Source organism: Ixodes scapularis, unplaced genomic scaffold, assembly GCF_016920785.2.
Source record: "Ixodes scapularis isolate PalLabHiFi unplaced genomic scaffold, ASM1692078v2 PGA_scaffold9__187_contigs__length_104089568, whole genome shotgun sequence".
NCBI lineage: Eukaryota > Metazoa > Arthropoda > Arachnida > Ixodida > Ixodidae > Ixodes > Ixodes scapularis.
Window position 1 is genome coordinate 12,450,598 of NW_024609884.1, and position 23,840 is coordinate 12,474,437.

General features: G+C 50.2%; 1 protein-coding gene across 1 annotated transcript in view; it reads left to right on the forward strand.

Moving 5' to 3' along the window:
* LOC8036433 (puratrophin-1) overlaps positions 1-23,840 on the forward strand; it is a 164,026-nt gene that overhangs the window by 114,351 nt on the left and 25,835 nt on the right. The window lies entirely within an intron of this gene.

Consider the following 23,840-nt stretch of genomic DNA (forward strand, 5'->3'; position numbering starts at 1 on the left):
GAAGGCGAGCGCGTGTACCTACGTTCCCAGCATTCTGTTTGATGCTTGGGTAATTTAGCTAAAGGTCTATGACAGCAGGCCAGCACCAGAAAGTCGTCGTGTTCCCTAAGCACTAAAGTTCTCAGCTGACTTATTCGCTAAGCCGTTGTTTGATTCACAATTGTTCGCCAAAGTGATGGAGGCCCTGCTACTCGCAGATTTCGCGCATGTCTCGAATCGAAATGACCACTCGTATCCACCCGAATGACCGCGGAGAAAAGGATTCCGACGTGGCTGTCGCTGCTGTCGCTTATCCGTCCTGACAGCGGTGGTGCCAAGGGCAGTATGTCTGTAGCTCACAGGCTGTTTCGCTTCCTTCATTCGAAGTCCTTCCAGCATGGCGGCCGACCGTGATGGCAGCCGTCGCCGTATTGCGCTGTACGCGACGGGCGGGGGGTCGATCTCCGTCTCTGCGGGAGCTTTTTTCAAAGCCTGGAAGGATTCCAAGGTGGCTCACGTGCTTGAATGCGTAATCTTTCTCCTCGACTGCGTGCGCTTGGTCCCTCCTCGCTTGCAAGCGTTTTTACCTGTCGTTATGGGCATGCCCCCCCCCCCCCCCTTTTTTTTTTTGTCTGTTGTTTCTTTTTTTTTTTTTTTTTAGTCACTCCTTTACTTTCTTTGTTTTCAGTCGATGCTGGTCTCTCTCTACTTTCTGCTTTGCACATGTCTGTGTCGAGGCTCTCAGCTGTTTTGTGCGCGCTTTTTCGTGTGCGCGCTAGCCTCGCCCCGCGATCAGCTGTCTCTCGTTTATCGGCGGTTTTCTTTTTCAAATTTATTATTTTAAGCAATTTGGCGCTTAAATTTTGGGGCGTGCGTATGTGACGCGTCTCTACTATTACCGCCTATTTTCTCGTCTGTTGCGGGTCGGCGGTTACGTTATTTTTTTCCCCCTCCGCGTCTCCCGTATGACGTGGGTCATGCTTGTCTTGCGCAACTTACGTGAGGTGTGGTCCAACGTAATTAACGATGGAAAGAGTAACTTGATGCCGCGTTTTAATTATACGTCAACTACACGATTCCGAGGAAGGCTCGCTGATGATGACGGTTGTGGAAACTACAGCCGGAGTAAATTCATGTCACAGCTGTAGACCGGCAAAAACAAAACAAAAAACGGGGAAGGGGGTGAAGTGCGGGTAGCAGCGATCTTCGTCGTTTCTCGATTCGGTTGTCAATGCTAACACGCAGGTGGTATCTGGAAGGTACGGTGCTATCAGTTGCGATTTGCCGGGGGTCTCGATGATATCAGAGGGGACAAGCAAAATCGTGGATGCGTTTGTTCTCTCTTATTACTTAATCTGGCTCGTCCTTGAAGCATGGTATAATCGTACGATCGGTTGTCATAGGCCTCATACACCTTGGCCGGCCGTCTTTTCTTCCTCCAAAGTGGATTCTCGATTCCAACTTTAGTCACGCGTTTCGTGCGGCTGATAACTTCGTGCTGTCTGCAATTTAGAGATAGATGCGTGGCGGCTTCGTTATGGATTATCTTAGATGCTACCTGGAAGTGCGTAATCAGCATCTAAAAGTGTTGGCAAAGTAAATGAGTAAAAAAAAAAACATACAGGAAGATTTATTGGTGGATTCTTAGGGAATGCGTTAGCATGGCCTTTGCGAATCGCCGCACACGTCCCTTCCTTTGGGAGTCGCTAACGCGCTGACCCCTTCACTTTTCTGTTTTGGCTTTCTCTTTTGCTTCTTTTGTGTTTGTCCTCGTTACGGGGTCAAGGTTAGCGTTTCCCAAGGGGGCCGTGTGTGGCGTTTCCCAAGGGCCATGCTAACGCATTCCCTAAGAATCCACCAATGCATCTTCCTGTAAGTTTATTCGCCCCTTTTCTGTAGTCTGCCTGTCAGGGTACTTCGACGCCCTTGAATACGGGCACCCATATCACTAGCGGAAAGAACCACATCTGTACCACTCGTGGAGGGAACCGCATCAATCGTTTTAACTACACACACACACACACACATCACTGCCCGCGCACCGCTACCAGGGAAACCCAGAGCGAAGAACATCCAGCGACGACAGAGCGGCAACTGAGCACGCCCGCATTGCACCGCGCCGCGGCTCAACACCTCCTATAGGTAAAGTTCCGCGGACGCAGCACTCGTTTCCAATCTGTGTCCAGCGTTGGCCTTCTCTGATGACGCCATCTCATTCAGTACTACGGCTTTGTTATCTAGGAGGCGTTGCGCGGCGCCTCCCCCTCTCTGCCTCAGCGCCAGCTGTGTCCGTGACTGGCAAAAACGAAAAGGGTTGTTTTGTCGAAAACCCGGTGGTGTCTGTCAGTTTGTCAGCACCTGGGGAGAGAAAAAGAGGTTGACGCGCGCTGACGTCAGCACTTCGGACCAATGGGAGGTCACACGCGTCTCCGTCTCCCCCTCCTTCTCCCTATCTCCCCGACGCTGACAAACGAAAGACGCCGCCGGGTTTTCGTTAAAACAAACGTTCTAATGCTAACGCATAAAAAAAAAAAAAACGCTCGTTTTTTTTCTACCCGGACGATGTATGAATGTTCTTGTTGCATGTTCATCTTATCAATTATTATTGGCGGATGGATAAAAATTCTTTTCATGCACTTTCTTGTTTGTCTTCTGTACATGCTGAACTGCGCTATCAGCTGTGTCTCGCTTTGCACAGGGAAAAACAAGCTTGGATATTCTATCGACGCTTGATCCAAAAGTGTCGACAACTTGAAATGTAAACTTGTATCGGTGAATTCGTGGTGGCTTTCGTATCGGGGTGTAGGGCGTTGACGATCATCCGAGAGTGGGAAGGGTCGAGGCATCCGCCATGAACTTCGAAGGGGCCCACGTGACAGGCGGCCACCATTGACCTCTGACGGCACTCGATTGGCCATACTCTTCTCGCGTGCCTTTTCGGAGTTTCTCTGCACCTTCTTATGGTTGTTCCGATGGCGGTGGAGGCCACGATACCTGTTCGCGGCAGATGTGGGGGCTTGATACGAGCCTGTCATAACTCGGAGTGTGCAAGAATGCCCCTCCCCACGCCTCGGTGTTCTTATTATTGGGAGTGCGGCCTTTTGATTTTGTTTATTCGAAGTGAGAGTTTGCAGCCGGTGATAGGAGTGGGACGACCTGGCTGGAATCTTATCCGGGAAATCGGGGAGAGTGGGCTATCGTGTCTCGGGCATCGGGGGAATAGCAATTACTCGGTGGCATCGTTGAGGGGGCTGGCGGAGGCGGGAGGTTTTGTTTCGAAGGTGAGAGTGCGTGTTTGTAGTCATGCAAGTTTTTTGTTTTTGTTTTTGTTTTGTTTTTGTGCGCGCCGAATTTTCGATCGCTTGCGTCTGTTCTTTGTCGCCTTCGCGCTGAGGTTGCTGTCGCTAAACTCTATTAGGCGTCTCCGGTGAGGAATGCTGACGTGCCCCGGGGAAGAGAACAGATCTGTTGTCGCTTGTCCATACATGACGTTTTTTGTTGTTTTTTTTTTTCTCGGAAAAGAAGAAAAAGGACTTTGTTGCCTGCCACGGCCTGTTGAAGTGCGTTGTTGGGGCGAACGGCGAGAATCCACCTCACGGCCGATCGGGATAAAAGTTTAGCCGAAGGCGGCGTATACCTTCCAAGCAGAATACGTTGTCAGAGTTTGAATGGACAGCCCGTTAGTTAGTAAAAGGGGGCAAACTGATGTTGATCGATGGAGTGCTTGCTCAGCTGACATCGCAACAGTTGATGTCACGGCGGCTGATATTTTCTGTAATACGTTACGCGGCTTCGTGGCAATCTTTTACCATACGAACCTTTTACCATATTCATTCGTATGTAATCTTTACGTGTCGCGATTCAGTTTGTTTGTTTTGTTTCGCGTAAGCACTAAGGTGATTTGATCTGTTGGAAGGTCGCCCGGCTCGACGTATTAAGAAAATAGGGAGAATCCTATGTTCGTGACAATTGTGCTTTGGGTGCATTCGCGGTCTACGGCTTTCCCAAGGCTACTACTCGGTGAGCCGAGCGAAATCTAATTTGTCATGTCCTAGCTGGAATTTTCGTCCTACCTTTCGTGGCTATGTCTGTTGGGCCATAAGATCTGAAAAAAAAAATAATAATATATATATATATATATAAATCTTCGCCTACAAAAAGAAAAAAGAAGCAAAGCCGCCTTCACGCCGGAAAGGGCTGGTGTTTATCATGCTCCACTGTTCTTATTCTGGTGAACTACCGCTCGGTGGCAGGTGTTAAACACTATCGATCTAACAGTTCCTTATAATATATAATGTTAATTTTTGAGCAAGTGTCTGTGGTTGTTGCGTTTTCCATCTATAGCGTTTTTTTTTTTTTAATAGTGTGTTTTTTGGGGGAATTCGGAGGAGAAGCTTCTTTGGCCGATCTTACGCTGCAAAAGACCCTAAACTAATCTCGAGCTTTATATGCAATTTCTTCTTCCCGAGCCATGACGCGATTATTTTAATTTTCTTGGGGGAACTGACCTCGGTGATTGGCGTATAAGGCAGCGACGTTACATTATGAAGCTCCCGAACCAATTTAGAGAGCGTTGTTTCGCGCCAGTGTCACAGATTTTCGTATAGTATATCTTATTGCTTTTTGTGACCCCGACGACCTGGTATATAATACAAACAAACCTCCCGGGCGTTTACTTCCTCGCAGAGCACGCGAAAGACCCAACACTGTACTCAACAAAGCGTGTCTATCGAACTCGAACATGGTCTGCCTCAGAAAACGCGACTTCCGCAGTTTCGAAACGCCGTTTTCATTATTCCTGTGCCTGTCGCGTTTCTGAGTCGAACCTGCCTTTCGGGTCTCGTCATCATTCGACGCTTCGTTGATTGCGGCGATTGGCCCTGCGTGCGCGCTACGTCTGTGCGCCGACTGTCTCCACAGAATGCCGCGGTGTGGTATATAGTATTCGCATTACCGACGCATAGCGCGTGCTACATGGGGGACCCGGGTATCGTACAGCCCTGACCTGTTACTGGCGTAAGCGGACGTCGAGATCACTCCGAATAGATTAGCCGATTCCGCTATTAGTAAGCGCTTCGAGAGTCAGATGGGAAGGTCGCCTTATAGGTGCCTCTTGGGCTCGCGTTTTAGTCGGGTTATACAGTTACCGGTGTTTTTCGCACCGCGGCCCCGCTGCCTGCCAAACCTGAGGCCTGGGGTGGAAGGGGGGGGGGGGGGGGGGGGGGGGGGACCGTGCGCGCATGCGCAGACGGAAGCGACCCCGCCCACCCGGGCCGCGGGTTTTCTCTCGCCGCCGCTGTGGGGTGTCTCATGCTCCGCTGAAGCTGGTGCTGCCTGCCCTTTTGCCGTGAGTGCCTGGCTTCCGGCCGTCTTCTGCCATCCGGCCGGCTTCTCGGAGAAGAGGAGCGTTCTCTCTTAGAAACTTGACACCGGACGTGACGTCACTGGCGGACTCATGCGCCGCCGAGTTGAGACAGTAACGCTTCCAGCTGTGTACCGGTATGTGTGGTTCGTGGAAGCCGGGTGCCCGCAACGGCGTGTAATCGTGGGAAAGAAAAAAAGAAATAAAAAGAAAAGCTTGCATGGAAAGCCCAACCGCATTTCATTTAGCACTTTCGTTTGTGCATTTATATTCAGCAGGCAGCACATATGTGTGCGCATTTAGAGAGAAATGCGCGCCTACAAACGTGGGCACTCTGTAGTTTGCAGGTTTTTGTTTATTTGTTTTTTTTTTCTTTTTTTTTTTATGTGACTTCACCTTAGAGCTGCGCCCCTTTTAGTCCGTGCGTAACTCGGATGTAATCATTTTAACGCAGGACCCGTTACGATCATGGGCAGTTTAAGACTGGGCGCAGCTCGCTGTCGTTCCATCATCCTTACACCTCGCCCCCTTCTAACTCTTTTGGCTTCCTCACTAAATTAAAAGGAAGGAAGCGACGAGCGAAACGCTTGACATTATCCCGAACAATCGTCGATGACACGGACTAACTCGGCCCCCTTTGTTCGGCAGCCGAGAGGCCGTGTGCAGTTTATACATTTCTGAACTGAAGAGTTTGTTAAGGCTTTCCATTCGCTTTGCAAACGACTGTCGGCTAAGCGAATAATGGCCTGACAGTCGCGCGTTCCTCTTTCCTGTTGACGCCAACCAACGCATCTACTCGAAAACCAGCGCCCGGATACGCCGCGCAGGTTTGCTAACCGTGACCACGACCCCGGGGCACAGGACCGGCCCTGTGCTGGAACAGCTGGCTCTTTGTCAGAGGCGGGGCATGAAAGAGAGCCATTGTTGGCGGCACGCGACCGTGATACCCCGATCCCGCCCCGACGTCGGTCGTCGTCGACGCAGCTGCCGTGTCGGCTGCCCTCCTCGTCCTCCCCCACGGGGCCCGTCGCAGTGTTGCGTGGTGGTGGATGGGGTCCCCTGCCGCCGGGAGAAGGAGGGGGCCGGTAACGAGGAGGTTGCACCTGCTCTAGGGTCAGCGCGGGGCTACCCGTATCAAAAAAAAAAAAAAAAAAAAAGAGGAAAACCGCAAGCCACGATAGTGATGCCCCTGAGCATGTAGAGGCGTTCGTTAGGGAAATCGGTGAAGTGAGAGCAACCCCGTGCCACGTGCAAACGTGACACTCTGCATGTGGGGGAGGAAAAAAAGATGCAAAAAAAAAGGAAGGAAAATGAAAATGCTGAACCAAGTTCCGGGCTTCAGTTGAGCTAGATGGTGTTTAACTAGGATAGGGCCATCTTGAACTGGGGAGACGAAAAAGCGTAAAAAAACGTTTTACGTTCTTTCGTTTACCAATTTTAAGCTGGCCCTATCCTAGTTACGCTGAACGTTTTGTGAGGAGAATCGGTTCTGTTTTTCGCACAGGGTTGTTTCGTATTAATTGCCCAAACTCCAAAAAAGAAAAGACAAAGTGGGGGGGATTACTTTTTATTTTCTGGGAGTCTAGCAAAACCTCATTTCGCGTCGATGGGTGCAGCTCTAAGCTCAACAATGTGTGTACTAGTTTTGTAGACTTTTTTTAATGTTCAATGCTTGCTAACTTCCACACGGAAACGGCAAGCGAGAGCAGATCCCGCATTTTATGTAACAGCGCGCACAACGGTGAGTATGTTATCGAATATGTGCCCTGATAACTGAGTTTTTTCTTGGTCCAGAATATCATCGTATCTCTTTCTCCCTCTCTCTCTCTCGCTCGACTTTCACCGGGTCACATTCTATTCTTCCAGTTGTGTGTTTGTCCTCCGGGTCACATTGCAGAGCACTCCATAAGGGACGTGCGCGTCCAAAAGCGTCGCTGTATTATCGCCATTCGCTCTCGCTCACTGCAACGTCTTTATTCGTCTTAATTTCTTTTTTATCGATGGAGACCAGCGCAGTGTCAGAGTGTCAACTGTGACGATGTTGATTTAAGAGTGCGATGACTCCGACCTTTCATTGTTATTTTTATACACACACCATCGAACTTGTAGTTCGCAACGGGCGATGTTGAGTGGTCAAGATGATACGACTCGTGACGTCACGGCGAGGCGAATTCTGGGCGTGACGTCACGAACGGAAGCCACGAGAGGGCGCCAGCGAAACATCTCGGCACTAATAGCCAGTGAAGAGGTAAAGAAGCGCAGGGCGTGACGAGTCCCGCGCATCTCAATATCTCTCGGTAGCCAATGGGAAAGCGGCATTAGCTGATGAGAACGTCGAAGGACCAATCACGAAGCAAGAAGCGTAAATTAACATCATAAGCCACGCCCTGCGCTGCTCATGCATAGGAGCCGCGATGACGACCGCCGGAGCTTCACGACGGAGCCAGTCGTTCCGTGCCGAGCGTAATGTTTCGCCTTCTAAATTCACGGGGTCACCCGGGCCGCCCTCTATAAATAGGAAAACGCGGTGTGTCTACCGCTCAAGGTGACCGACCCAGCTTTTTTCCGCAATGACCTTGCGTGGTTCCAAAATGGGCGGGTGAACCGCACCGGTCGATAAATGGCTCGCGACAAAAAAGAAGAAAAAAATTGAATCGATAGTTGGGCGGTGCACGGGGGGTGTGGGGATCGTTGCGGCACTGTCTGTATACCTTTCCGCGTTCGCGTTGCTCTGCGGAGCTGCGCCTGACCTTCTCCGGACGCGTTTCTTGCCCGTAGCCTGCGCCGATTATCTCGATCGTGTACACATATAATACGTAATTGCAGCTCGCCGTGCGATGTACTCACTTGGGACTGTGTTTACCGATATCTCAGGAACCCTCACAAAGGCGCGAAGTCCAAGTTATGGCGGCGAGAGATATCGCGATATGGGGGGGGGAGGGGGAGGGGGAGGGGAGGGGAGGGGAGGGGGGTGTCTCGTCAAATTCATTTCGCACCTCGCAATTTTTTAGTAATTTTTTTCTCTCGCAGGAACGCGCGTGCGTTTTGGAAAAAGCGCTCATTGTTTTTACTTTTTTTCAGAACTGAGAAAGGCGATGTTTGTGCGGTGAAGTTTCACGCGGGATTTTGCGAGAACAATAGAAAGTAAACACTAGTGGAACGACCCTTGCGCTTTCGGCCTCGTTTAAATTGAAGATCGTGCGAGTCTCCTATAATTTTCATCTTGTGGGCCCTTAGTTGTACCAACGCGTAGTCTAACCGTTAGCGGCTGTGAAACGTAACAACCACCTACAGTGTTGCGTCTTGCTTTGCGCTCTCCCGCCCCACACTGGCTCGTTGTCGGGATGTCGAAAGCGACGATGCAACCTTAACAGTTGCAGCTGTGAGCGTGCTGCTTTTACGCGCGATACTTAGACCGCAGAAACGGCTGGCACGCTCAGTGGAACGCATGTGGGAATGTAAAAGCGCGACTGAAGTCCGGGATGCAGTTTACGAGAACGAGACGCAACACAGAGCGGCAACGGTCAGCATCGCCTGTAGATAGCAAAGGCCATATGGTGATGTGTTGTCTACGTCACTATACAAGCGGCCAGAGCGGAACACAGATTGGACACGATTTCTACGTCTCGTTTGGCTGGGACGCGCGTGTGGCCCGCTCTGGCCGCTTGTGCATGGGTGACGTATAGAAGACCCAGCACCACGGCCTTCTTATCCACGCGGTCGTACAAAGGTGCAACGCTGTCACATCACCAACAGTGTACATCGGGCATCTGTGATTTCAGTTTTGAATAGTCGATTTTCGAACGCCAATTGTGAATTGTTCTCAGTATGACTCTCTATTCAGTGCCTTATATGCGGATATTTTTTTTTAATCAAATACAGAATAAAAAACAAAATAAAAAAAAAAAAAAAAGTCTCGAAAGCTGCACAAGTGGAGTCTGTGCAAGTGAGTTATTTCTACGGCCAGGCGGACATTATGTTCGAGAGAGAATGCAACTAGAAGATGACTAATTAACAAAAATTCGCCAATTACTTTTTAATTAGGCGTTTTAGGGCGCGTGTTTATATCAAAGAAATGAAAACCATCAATGATGAAGGTCAGTTTTTTTTTTTTTTTTTTTGTCCTGGATCGATCACGCAGTTGGAGTTATTCACTGATATATATATATATTTCTTTTTCCTTGGAAATTTGGGGATACGCCAAACTCGCCAAAAGGAGAACCCTCGTTTGACGAAGGCTCTGTGCCACTCCGACGTCGAGCGTATACTGGCACGTGTGGTCGCCAAGCACACATCAAAGTGGTTCACGTGGCCGCGTTAACTCTATATTAGCGGCGAGATGTGTTGGAGGCGCCCTCCTGTGGTTTCCTCTCCTGACGTCATTACCTTACGAACAACAAGTTCGACGGTGTTTATAATTAGCATGGCTGAAGCTTGAGATCACTGCGCTCTGAAACCAACACTGCCAACACCGTCAAAATTGAAGTTCTTACATTACTCGTATTTCTGTCGATGAGAAAACCTTTGCTGCCGTCATAGTCAGTATTCGGCCAATCGTGAAGGGCCGACCACAGCGACGCTTTTGATCGCGCATGTCGCCAATACCGCGAGCAGAGTGGAGCTCGAGCATGCGCACTGCTGTTTGATTCGCCCGCTGGTATGCAAGCTGTGCGAGCAAAACCCCTTTCTCCCGAGCGCGAGGAACGGGAGTAATGGCACCCGCCGCGGTCTGGCTGACAAACTGAGCGTAACCGGACGTACACAGGCTGAATTAATGCAATCCTCCTTCATTAGCCCAATTTCGCCCCCCCCCCCCCCCCCCCCCCCTCCCCTCCCCTCCCCTTTAGACGGCTAAGCGACCTTAATCCCCGTCGTTAAGTGAGCGGAACTTATCGTTCTGCAACCTTCGAGTTTATTAAAAATGATCGATTTTAATATTCCAGACAGTAATGTTTCTGAGCTGGCTTTTTTTTTTAAACTTTTGTTTGTAAGGTCCTGGAGATCAGCGTTCTCGTTGCCGGAACTTTCTTTGATATTTACATTCGATACGTCGTGCAATAAGCGCCGGTGGTGCAGTGCACGTTGTGAATGTGGGACGGCGATACCGGCGTCTGATACGTATAGGCCTCGCACCTAACATACTCGCTCTGCTTCGCTGGACCGAAAACGTGGACTCTCGTCACCCGAGGCTCGTCGGGCCTACAAAGGTCCGAAACTGAGAAATCAAAACGTACGTTTTTGCTTCTAAAAGGCGTCGTTCTGGGGTAGCAGACGCACGCCGCCGATGCATGCACGTGCATAGCTAGGCCTCCATTCTACTCTTCTATTCCAGTGAGGTATGCTACTCGCGGAAACGTCCGTGACGGCTTCATGCATATATCATCATCCTGGAACAGTCTTTCATACTTGCATCGGCCAGCAGTTAGTTACAGCCTGTTCCTTAGTTCTTGGGTAATGCCTCGAAGTTGATTCCTTGATTTGGGCACCGACTTTGTCTGACGGATTGCACCATAACGTGAAGCAACGAGAACACGGTCAGTGTGTGAGGGTTGCGTGTCATGTCGCAATCTAATTTTCCTAATCGATCGTCTTGTTCTTTCGATGACTCCGTCGTCCCTGTCCTTGGGTTCCTATAAATCGTCCGCAGGCACGCGAGAAAGACTTTCGTAAGGTGAACTTGGGACGCTTACAGCTTCTTCCAGCCTCGGGAGAGGACACCACGGCGGCTGGCCGTTTGAAGCTACCGTCCTCTGCACACAGGAAGCGTTCTGACTCTTGACACTTCATCCGTATTTCCGGTCTACCCGGCAACTCCCCCACCAAACAACACTGGCAGACGAAACGGAAACCTCGTCAGTGCCTCGCGACTCCGCGTTTCTTTTACTTGTACTCTTCGCGGCTTCCAACCGCAGCCCAAGAAAAGAAGGCAAAGCCTGGCCTCAAACTTGACCCGAGCCGGCTTTGGATGGCTTCCGGCCATAAGGCGAGCCACACGAGGCGCCGTAAAGACGGCTGCCGCTGTTGCTGCGTCTGGCGCGCGTGTATCCTTGGTGCTCGGCCGTCCCAAGATAGGACAAGCTGTGGGCTTGGCGCTCCGGGCCGCGTTTTGGAGGTCGCTTGGCCCTCTTCCGCCTTCTGCGTCGCAGTCGTCGCTTTGCACATAATGCCTTTTTCTTCTTTTTTTAGGGAAAAAGGGGGGGGGGGGGGGTAGGGGTTCGGCTGTAGCGGTTAAAATTTGACGGTGTTGCCATGGGATACTAGCGTATTATTGGCGCTTTATTTCGTTCGTGTATTCCGTGCTCTACTCTGCAGTGTTTTCTTCTTTTTTTTTTTTTTTTTTGAGGATTCGGACAGTTATTAACGAACTGACGACGAAGCCTCGCAATCTCGTTATGGAAATACGATCTACTAGCGTCATCGGAAACCATTAATAATACGTGCACTGTGTAGACGTGAGCGTTTGCGCTTATGAAGGCCGTGCCCTGTTTACACGCAATATTAATTGTCTCCACGGTTTGAGTATTGCCTTTAAGTATTACGAGGTAACTATACGTCAACGGCCCGTGCTCTCCGAGTATTGAACCGACCGATTGACGCACGGCTCGCTCGGTGTAATACAAGATGTGTGGCTCACATTTTAATTTAGAAAATGTTATTAGCGTTATGAGTTTGTGCGCGTGTACCTATACTGCGCATTAATACGATTGACGCCTTAAAAACCGGTCTCTCGACCAAAGTTTCCATTCGCTGCTCCTGTGACCTCATCCTCCCAAGATCGCAATTTTAGATTACGAACGAACTGCTCGTACGCCTGAAGCCGAGTTCATTTTTACCGCGTTATTCGGGGCAACGTAAATGGAAACAACTAGCGTTGAGTGCAGGATGACGCAGTCTGCCGTATTTCTTTCGTTTCATTCAATGCCGGGCTTCAAAAGAAACTAACGACCGATACACGAAACGCCATACGTCAACGCTCCCTCGACAAGTTGGCTAACAGTGAAATCACCTTAGGTAATAACGGGAACTCTATATGCTGCACACTGCCTGGCTCATTTAAAACATTAATATGTTAATCGCCAAAGTCAGCTCAAATATACAGTACAAAAAAAAAGGGGGGGGGGGGGGAGGGAACGAACAAAGGTATCGAAAAGTTGCTTTGTGATCTGGTTGGCGCGACTGACGATTTATGTCGGAAGTCGAGGAATGTTTCGTTGATTGGACCGAATCCCGAGTGGCGGGATCTGGGCGCGCCTATTCTCGCCGGCAGTGTGCTCCTCCGGCCTGCTCGCATTCCCGGCGCCTCTTTAATCCGGGGTCCGCAATCTAGGCTTTCGGGTGGTCTATCCCTGTCCCCGCCGTCTTTCACCCCGAGCTCTCCGACCTCTTCGAAAACAACAGCCCTCCTTTCAGGAGCTGCTCGACGTGCCGAGGGCCGTGTGTGTATTTTGGCGAAGAGTCCCAACTCCCGGTCGTGGCTCGCGGCGTGTGTGTGTATACACTGCTGCCGTTCGCGATGGCTCCACGCTTTGGCTTTTGTTTGTTGGTCTCCCCTACTGGAGCGGAATTATTGGAGACTCCGCCGCAAATAGTTGTGAGGGGAAAACCTTGGTTGCGTCTCCTTCGGCCGTGACGTGAGAGTTGTGTGGCGACGGCAACCCAGTTTCAGCGGCGCCAGTTTGTTTGCACGGGTGGGAGTTATACGCCCCACTTCGACCGCTTGCCAGCGAGGCTTTCTTCCCCACATTGCCCCCGCAGAAATGCGACCCCTTGGCAGTTGGCCGCCGCGTCAACAGATGGCACTTCCCGCGCCGCTCAAGGATGCGGGTTTTCGATCGTCCCTAGTGGGTGTCGCTGATAGGACGGCTAACGAAAATAATCGAGTGACCACATTTTTCAAATGTACTAGCTTGATCTTCCGAGGTTGAAAGTTGTCAGTGTAATGTCCTGGGACACCGAGCGCGATGTTCTCGAGAGCTCTTCAGCGTACGAGTTCGCTCGCGTGTTCGCGCTAGGCGCTGGAGCTACAAATTCAATAAATAAACGAGAAAAACAAAAAGTGGCTTGGGAGAACTTCGGGATGGTTCTCATGTCGCTCAAACTAAAATTGTAAATGGACTACAAGTATTCAAAAATCTTTATGAAGTTGAGGAATACTCATTTTAATTGCTGCGATAGTTCAGATGGCAATGTGCTTATCCGTCAGTGCTCTGATACTATGTATAACGTTCTCATGGATTTCAAAAGACTGCAGGGCGGGAAATGTACTGCAGTCGGTTGAGGTCCATGAGTTTTTGGTTTTTGGAGCCCATGACGCAACGCGAGGAGCAAACTATGGTCTTGGTTTCTTTGATTTTTTTTTTTCTCTTTTTGATCGGCGGTTTTATCAACACTCGCGTGCTTCCTCTTGAGCAAGTTCGTTTGGATTTTGAAAACAGTAAAGCGCGTTCTTTGTTTTTACGTCACGTAATGGGGTTTGGCGTTTGAGACGGTTGCTCCGCCAGCGTTTGGTTAACAAAAAGGAGCTTTGTCCATAATACATTTTAAATGGACACTGCCCCCCCCCCCCCGCGCGCCCCCCCCCCCCTCCCCCCCAAAAAAAGAAGATATATTTATTTTTTTGTTAGGTGATTTATTATGGTGTCAGAAGACTACCCGATCAATATTTTTCTACAGCGTCACGTATGTTTTTAATGAAGTAAAAAAAGCGCAACTGCTTGAAACCGAAACCGTAACTGGACTGGGGAGAAAAAAGACACGTAGAGGAGGAGAGAATTGCGGAAGTCACGTAACTTCATCCGACCGCGAAAAACGACTTTCGAGCCGCAAATTGTGTTCTGGGTAGTTAAGCTCTCATCTGTCATGTACAAATAAAGATTTTGCTCATGCGTCGGAGGTGATTCCGAAGTGGCAACGAATGACGTCACGGAAGCCGGAGTGTCATGCTGTCGGATGTCGCGATCCTGGCGGTTGTTCGTAGAAGTTCCGAAAAAAAAAAAAAGCGCGAGCAAACGCGAGTGTCGCTGTCGTCGCACGCGTCCCAACTCCTGGCTGCCGAAGCTTCCGTGAACTGTCAAAGCTGGAGAACGACCTGAAGCAGAACAGGCATCGGCCACATCGACCACCGTTCTCGTGACGCCGCCAGGATCGCGGTCGGCGACAGCATGACACATCCGTGACGTCATCGGACGGAAGTCGTGGGACCACTTTTTTGGACGCGGTGAACACACCAGTCGGGCACCATAGTGTAACGCTCGCTTTGCGTATACGTCGGTGAAAAAAAAAAAAACAAAAAAAAAAAACGTTTATGTGTTTTTCGAAACGAGGAAAATAAAATAAAAATTAAGGTAAGGATATGGTTGATAAGGGATGCATATATCGCACGTCGCTGTATCCGCGCTTTGTTTTAAAGACGGTGATATCAATTTCAAGAACGAGCTTGTCTTTTTCGAATGGGTGCCTACGTGTTTCGGCACCGAAGATGTAGATTGGCGGTGTGCTATGCGTCTTCTATTCCTCATTCGCCGAGCGCGTCAACACGCGCGACCAGACGGAAAAGGTTTGTGGCTATCGGCTTACGGCGAAACTTCCTGTTAGCGATAGTCTGCTCTCCACTTCGGATCGTGCGTGTCAACGCGGTGACCCCGGTGCTGAAGATGTAGATCTGCATGCGGGGCTTTTTCGCCTATTTTGCTAGTACGCTTCATTGGACCGTCACGGCACGCATCGCCTCTTTTTTTCTTCTTCACGTTTTAGCGACACTTTCTGTTCCTACCGAATTGCAGGGCGCTATTATTTTGCGTGCGAGAGTCTGAAATTGCGTCTTGGGGCCATGCGAGAATCTTCAAATGTAGGACTCAAAACAAACAAAAAAAAAAAAAAAACAATTACAGTTGTGTTTGTAACATCGTTGCGCGAAAATCTTGCTAAGTGAAATTAAATACGCGACTGTTGAGCAGAGAGAGAGAGAAAGAGATGACAAACACAAATAGCCCAAGTATCATCCCTGAAATCATAGAGTTGTTTGCCAACGACAGCTTGCAATCCGTGCGAAAGTTGGGGGCGTGTAATATGGTTTAGAATCGAGTAGCCCTCTGTGGCTGCGTTTACATGGATGCGACCGCTGCGCATCGAATCGAGATTTGACTATTTTGATTGGTACCAGATATAGGAAGAAGTAGGAAGACAGGCTGCGTGCGATTGGTCCCTGCTCGATTCGATGCGCTACGATCGCATTCATGGAAACGTAGCCTATGTCATCATCAGCTGCGCAGTGGTGGGGTTCGCCTAGAGCTGGTTGATGCGGTGCTGTTTGATTCCATCAATATTTACACCGATCCGAAAGTTACGCGACAAGTTAGGCGTCGCGCGTGAAAGAGTGGCGAGGAAGACGCAACCATGACAGACGCGACTCGGCATTTGCGGCCGTCGTGGCGAGACGCATCGACGAAGGAACAGAACTGAAAGGGTGCGTTCTTACTCCCCTCCGTCCCAGAGGGAGGGAGGGAGGGGAGGAGGAGGAGAAGAGGAAAGCGGGTAAGCGGTGTGGCAGGTGGGTGTAGTACTAGCGACCCTATGCCATATGTGGTGCACTGGGACTTACTGTCGGCAAAGGAAATACAGCCGTTGGTTCACAAGGAACGCTGTCGATCTTTAGCGACAAGAGGAACACACTAGTGGAGTGAGTCAAGCAAAAGTGACCGATGACGTCGCTAGCGTTCCGCTATCGCTGGCGCCCTCTCTGTCGCGACAGTTTAGTTTATGGCACTGTAAATCCGCTCGGGGTGAGCAGACACACGCCGGCCTCTTGGCTGCAAGGAGACAACTTGGGAGACCGCTGCTTCCAGTGGCCTCTCCCCGATTCAAAGAGGGCAAGGTTACGAGCGTGTGGTCCCAGTTCAGCAGCCGTTATCGGCGCCCGTTCGCCCACGGTTTATCTGCTCGTACAATGGTCCTTCCCCCGCGTTTTTATCGTTTTATTAGCGCGCACATTGGGCCGCCCTTTCCAGCGGCCTTGCGACGCTTTCGCAGCTCGCCGCACTCTTTCTCAGCGCGGAGGCGGTAGTCGGCCCTCTGTTGCCTCTGACGCTGTTGACTCTCGCATTTCCTGGCGACGCTCCGATAAGGAGGAAACCGAGGGAACAGTCTTTGGGATGGCGCTCGGCCGGGCTGTGCCTCCTCCTCGTGCCCGTCGCGGGACTCGACGATGAAGCGCGACGATCGGGACGACTCCGCCGCCGGTCGCTGGAGTGAAGTGGCGACGACGCTACCGTCGGACGGTGCTCTACTTCGTCATCATGGTGCCCGAGGTTTCCGGATGCTCGGCGCGGTCGCGCTGTCCGCGTGTCAGCTGCGGTCCGCCTTTCTGCGCAGCGCCTCGCAGAGGTTGCTGCAGAGGTGCAGCGTCGTCTTCGGCTTCGCTGTGAGTGCTTGCCATAGTTCTTGGGAGTCGCTGTCATCGCAGTCGTGGAGCGTCGCCACCCATTTGCCCGTTGATGTCTCGTTGGAGTGAACGAGAAGTCTCGAGACGCGGTGTCAAACCCGAGAACTGGGCTCACATCGTCTTCGAGAGTTGTCGTTGACTGTCGGCACTCCATTATTGATTGGTTGTTGAAGTCGTCTTTGGTACAAATGACGGAGGGTGGACAGGCGAGCTAGTTAAGTTTCAGCATTGCGAAAAACCCGAGACCTAGAAACAAAGAATATGAACTACTTACAGAAAGCTGTGTTTTTAAGTTTATTTGTTTGTTGCTCACTCTTTGTTCCTCGGGTCTCGGTTTTTCACAATGCCAGCGTCGGTAGTTTTAATTTATAACACTAATGTCTACTAAACACGTGTTACTTTATGAGCGGACATTGGATGAATTGCAACGTGACTGACTCGTCGTGAAATTTGTCTGTGCATTCCACTTAGCCGAAAAGCCGGATTTTATTTTTTGTTTTATTATTCTGACACGACCGTAAGCGCGACTCTTATTTATTTTCCCTGTCGACAAATTACTCCGATTGATATAAAATATATGTGGGTAAAACGTAAAGAAAAGCGTGTGATGCTAGTTGCCAGCACGAATCTACCATGTCTGAACAACATAGCGAGCCTTCATTCATTCTCAAAGATATACGCTAAAACATTTTTTTTTTCGCTTACTAGAAGGATAATGTGTTGCGGGATCCGACCGGCAAAATAGCCGACTACAGTCGGTGACTGGTCAAAAATGAAGTGGAAGCTCCTCCCGCCTCCTCCTCCTTTAGCTGAGTGGTCGCTGGAGAGGAGGTCGCCTCCTCTCCGGCATTCGTGCTGCTAAAGTGGAAAGAGGTGGGAGGAGCTTCCACTTCGTTCTTGACTTGTTACCGACTGTAGGATCGGATTGTCATACGTCTATTATGTTGACTTCGACTTTTTGCTGTGCGTCACGGAGGGAGCTGTGCAACCCCCCCTCATTTTTTGCTTCGCCGAAGGGAAAACGCGCTGGAAACTACCATTGGCTGTAAGATGTGGCGTGTGCCGCTCTTTTCTTTTTCCCTCTGACGTCGCCGACGCGTGTGAAACGCTATGTCTGCAAGATGGGGGAAACTGCAGAAATCGCCTTTCTTGGTCTCGGGCTCTCGTTACATTTACGGTCTGCATTGATAAACATATTTTCAATCGATCTTTACGGTGCATGTGACAGCCATTCAGAACCAAGTTGTTTCTGCGTTGTTTATCCACCAGTGAAGCAATCGTGACGTCGTGTAGGGCAGACTTTCCTCGGGCTCGCGGAAGAAAAATACACAAGGAGATAACCTCATTTTTCAGCGCGATACTAGGGAGATAACTTCCTTTATGGCACAATGTGTTTTTTCTTCTCACAGCAGCTCTAGTACTGCAGGCGTTGGCTGCAATCTCTTAAACCCTTGTACACGGGCGCATTTAACTGCTGTTACGCGTAGCCGCATTCACCGCGCTATACTCCTGGGCAACTTTCCGCGGCTATGCACTCGAAGCAAGGAGGTTAGTCAAAATTATGGGCACACGTGCGCATCTTGAGCGCCCATCAATGTTGTGCACGCTCACTCTTCTTGACCACAGTTTGTTTGGTTCTTATGAATTGTTTAAAGTGCATGCGAGAATTCGTCTCCTCGCTCTTGCGTTTGTGCATGTACTACTCTCAGTCGCGCTGCGCTACACTTTTCCAACTCAAATGCCACACGGAATGGTGAGGAGAAGGATCGTGAAAGACTCTCGATCCTTCCCCTGATCTTCTGTCTCGGCCGTTTCGCCGTTGGGTGTCCCACGCTCCTCGACCGGTGGAATAGATAGTAGGTACCCCCCGAAAGTGAAATCCCGCGGCGTTGTGTCGCCTCCGCGCTTGCTGCTTGCCGTTTCATTGTGACCGCGGCGGATCCCCCGTCGTGGTCACCGAAATTCGAGGTCAAGCACTGCGCTCATTCTCTCTTCTGCCGTCTCTGTGTCCATCTGGTCTTCCCTTTCTGCTCTTGGCGCGCAGGAGGCCGGTTGCGGCGTGTCCTTTCATTTCGTGTGGGACTTTGCTGTGCTTGCTTGTCGCTTCGTTTGCTCCCCCCCCGTCCCTTTTCTGCACCTGCACGGCCGCTTTCGCCGGCACGGAGCCTCAAGTCACGTTTCTCCTTCGATTCTGTCGAGATTAGCGTCCTGTCTGGAATGACCGAAACATGCTGATACACACAGCTGAGTTGACAGAACGGAGCGGGCTCCCGACGCCTGAAGGAAGTGACGGAATAAATGCTGAGCGGAGGGGGGCGACGCCGACCTACGCCAACAGGCTGAATGGGGAGAGGAAGGCCCCCGCGAAAGACTGCTGATGGCGGCGACACCTGCAGCGTTGTGTCTGCGCCCCCCTCCTCTACCCCCTCTTCTCGCTTCCTTTGTTAGTCTCTCGCTTTGACAGCTAAATGGGGAATTCCAACGTTCGGCTTTTCGGATGGGTGATTGGTCTTGCCGTCCTCGCAAACCGCGGACGTGTTGGGACCCTGTTTCGCCGATCCCTCCGCTTTTGTTTTGCCCTCGATTGTGGCGGGGGTACTTCGGTGAGTCCCACGGAGTTTATATGGTTTTGAGAGCGTGTTTTAGTTTTTACTCGGTGATAATGAACAGAGATGGAAGGTTCAAAGACGGACGCAGAAGGGCGCGAGCTGTGTGCAAGTTTTGTCTGACATCTCCAAAATGAAGACTTAACTAGCGTGTTAGTAGTAAGCAAAATCACAAAACGAATATGGGCGAAGACAGACCTGCACATGCTTTCGATAAAACGCTTTGTTGCCGTTGCCGAACTCCGTCCCAGCCAGTTACCCAACCAAAACTCAGCGGGTAAGGGTAAAAAAGGGGGAGAGCTTTTTATACAGGTCGGTCTTTGTCCCCGTCTCTTCCGCGCTTTCAATAAAGAAATATTTGACATATTCTATACTTCATGTGTTTTCTTAGTGCCCCTCCACGCTCTCCCGTAGCGTCATCTGGTTAGTGCCATGACGTGGCTCCTGAAAGTATCTCTAGTAAAATCTTCCGTGGTATGAACACCCCGTCGTCGCGCTGTCGCCGTTCAATGGCGACTGCGCCCTTCACTGTCGAAGCAGCAGGCTCGCATTTAAAATACACGGAGAGAACACGTGCGGCACACGTGGGTTCCAGATGGTGACGTGCTCGTGAGGAAAAGTCTCGAAGACAGGAAGGCACATTCTCTCCGCCTCTTCGACTCGGTCCGCAGACGGCCGAGACCGGGGGAGGTCAAGGGTGAAGAAGCGCTGTAACGTTCGCGGAAGGTTGGCTCGCTTCGGAAGAACGCTGTTTCCTTTCGGGGGTCGGCTGCTGGCGCCATGAGCGCTTCTCGACAAAGACCAACTTTTTTTTGTTGTTGTTTTTCTTTTTTTTTTATTGAGATTTCTGGGCGTTCTGGAGCTCCCGCATATTTTTTTTGGTTAGTGTGTATTTTCTTGAAGCGAGACGCTAGGCCATTTTTGTTTTTCAAACGGCAGCCGCTTTGCGAATACGGTAAGGTGTAAACGTTTGCTTTCTAACGAAAAAAAAAAAAAGTTGGAACATAGCTTGGCGGTAGATTTTTCTCTTCTTTGCAAGGGAGAGTACAATATTCAGAAGTAGGTTGGTGACGAAGCAAAAAGGTCCAGCTTTGACGTAATCGACATGCAACTCGCGTTTTATCTAAAATAGTACTTGCGTCGTCGCACTTTGTTAGATCGTCTATCCACGGACACACAATCACTACAGTTAATGACAGTTTAAGAGTAAAGTAGAAGCTCCTCCCACCTATTTTCACTTTAGCAGAGCGAAGGTTGGAGAGGAGGTCGCCCATCCAGCGTTCGCTCGGCTAAAGTGGAAAGGTGGGAGGAGCTTCCAGGTTTTCGAGTTTCAGCAGGTCGTTCCGATGCCTCCGATATGACGCAGGCGCAAAGGCGTCGACGGAGTATCGGGTATCGTCATCGTAACGATACACTAAAACTTTTACATACCCTGCTGGACACTGGAAGCCCAATCACACTGAGAAACACGGTCATGCTCAGTAAGTTAAGTCTCGTTCACACAGTTGCGTCGACTGCGTTGCGTCGTGGAGTGCAGCGCCTGCCCATTGGCTCGTCGTAAGGATCACCCTAGCAACAGCTCGACGCAAGCAGTCTTAAACGCAGTCAAAAGCGACTGTGTAAATTGTGGCCCCACTACGCGCAACTCTGTAGTTGTTCATTGATGCTCTTAGGAACACTGCAGCGAAGCTGCATTCTGGCGGAAGAGGCAAATGTGTCGTTTAGGTGAAGCCAACTTTGGGGATAGAACCAAGTTATGAATGAGCACCAATGCGCATGATAGCACCAATGTGTACAGAAGTGAACTATTGCGTATTGCTGCTATGGGAAACACCGGAGTAGATGAGACGCCGGGAAATGGGTAGTTTATAAAATATGATGCAGGCGAAGTCAGCCTTAAGGGATATGAGTAATCTGGAACCTGACCAGTTAGAGCAATAACGGTGTTGCCGCACCTCTGAATTGTGTATGCAGCCACATATAAAAAATAAAAAAAATCATAACCGCTCATTCATGCGGTTTCTCGTATGTGCAGCTCGACACCACTGACATCAGAATACACATCGGTTTTTATTTTTGTTTTCTCATTTTAAACATTCAGATTTGTGGTAAACTTTCACATTTAAATTTTAGTGCATTTCCCACATATGCACGTTAGATTAGGAATGAGATTACATCTTGTAGGGTTTCCGGTAGGGTAGCGACTCTTCCTTTTTGTTATCGCCGTTCTTAAAGCTAGACCGGAGCTTTCGAATGTTCCTTGGTATGCGTTCCCCCTTTTTGACATTCGCTTCGAGTGCGCAGAGGATCGCAGTCGCGATGGTGCGCGATTGGGGTCACATTCAGGGAGTTGACTCGGTCTGATTATTTTCTCGGATCCTGAGGTTGCGACCTTTCCTGTCGAGCTGCACGAAACAATTAGCCCTCGATAGTTCAAAGTTCACGCCGGCGGTTGGCATGTAGCAGATATCCGCGGTGTTCCACTTTCGCCCGACGCCTTTGCAGTCTGTCGAAAAGATTGTAAACGCGGTCGACCACTTGGCCTCTTGGGACGTCTGTCAAAAGCGTTCCCGCTTTAATCAGCGGTGCGCTTAGCATATTCGAGATCCGGCGCTCGGAACAGCTGGCGATGTGAGATAACGCGTGATGGGAGGCACCTTTGAGATGTGTATTGGCTCATCCGTTATCTTACGACTTGTGCTTTCCACTGGAGATTACGCGGCCGTCGTTGTAACAGGTTGACAACCGCACCGTTTCCGCTTTATTTTACTGCTCGTCCCCATTGCGACGTGAACTGTGGCCAACTAAGTTCCTAGATAAAGGAGCGGTCCATTCCTTTCTACAGGTATAGAACCAATCTTTGTAGCGCCGACTGGCGTGAGGGTACAGGTTTCGGCTTGAAATGGAATGCGCCATTTTATTCCCACAAAAAGTAGGCTTCGTCTTGCAAGCTAGTCGTCGCGTAACAGGCAGGGAACAACATCAACGTACTTTAGTAGCGCGATTACGCTATATTTGAGACCTCGCTCAGATGATCGGACTATGTCCGTCGTTTTTCGTGCCTAATGACCTCGCATCGTACTTCATTTCGTGTTAATATCCGAGCCACGGGCAGTGTGTGTTTTTTCTTTGCGCAACAGCGGAAGTCGGTTCGACAGCAATGCGTGGGGTCACCGTCGGAGTGGGCGAGCTGGAGCTCCCCGTCGGACTCGGTACGGGCTAAGGTATGCCCACACGCGCTTACTCGCCGAAGGCCTAATTGCTGCCTGGCTAGCTGACCTCCCACCAGGGTGGATACCTCTGGGCGATTATTTAACTCTCCCTCCGAAAGTTGCTCGGGAGAGGGGCCTACCCTGTTTGTTTTCTTTGCTGAGAACGTGGGCACCAGGTATCCACGCTGCTGCTGCCTTGCCCGTCTCTGTTGAGTTTTGAGCCGCGCTGTGGCTCGCTGGCCGGGCCGGCCGGTCCCAGAAACCAGCTGGGGTATAAATCATGCTGCGCGCTCAAAACGCGCCGTTGGCTGGTCGCGGTTGCGAAATATATCGTGCACGCGGTCGTTTTTGTCTATATTTGTTGGCTTCTCCGTGGTTCGTGCGCGGTCCTGTACGATTCTTCATCGGGACTTCGTAGCCGCTTATCGCGGGCTGTAATTTTACGCGCCATTGTCACTTTTAAAAAACAATGCCCCGTGTGCTCAGAAAAAAAAAAAAAAAAAAAAAAAAAAAATCCTGGTATCGGAATGGGGGAAATAAATTGTTTCATTGTTCGGGTTGTGACAACAGCCGGAGAGTTAAAAATCTTCCTGTTTACCTGTGTGCGCGCAGGCAAATACGGGAGGGGCGCGGCTCATGCAGAACTATAAACAATAGCTGTCTGCTTTACCGACCCAGTCAGATTGTAGTAGGACAACTCAGGTGGAGAATGTGGGGCCATTCGTCGGAGCTTAGTTGGCGAAAACCTGCAGAAGGTGGTGCGTTTGAAATAATTGGATGTTGAGAAAAGATTCAATGAAGGGATTACCGTATTATCCCGAGAGATAGCCCAGCTAAAATCGAAAGCAAATTGGGTGAAAATAAGGAGTGAGCTAACTTTCGGTGTCCAAATAAAAAAAAAATAAAAAAGTTGTAAAAAAATACTGGTTCTCGATGTTATGACCTGCTAAAACCTGAGGTTCCAGGGAAGGACGATGAACCAAAAAATACTCTTCCCAGTCATCAACGTTTGCTAATCCCCCGCCATGGCTAAGCAACACCATTTCTGCCGAGGCCACCATTGGCCAGGGCGCTGCAATTACTGGAAATGGGCTATCTCAATCATTTTGAGAGTAAAAAAAAAAACGCCAAACATGCCAAACATGGGGGTGGGTTTTCTTCGGGGGTGGGGCATCTCTAGGGATGTTAGGGTATACATGAGCATATAAAACCAGAAGCCTGGAATAAGTGATGCCCTATTT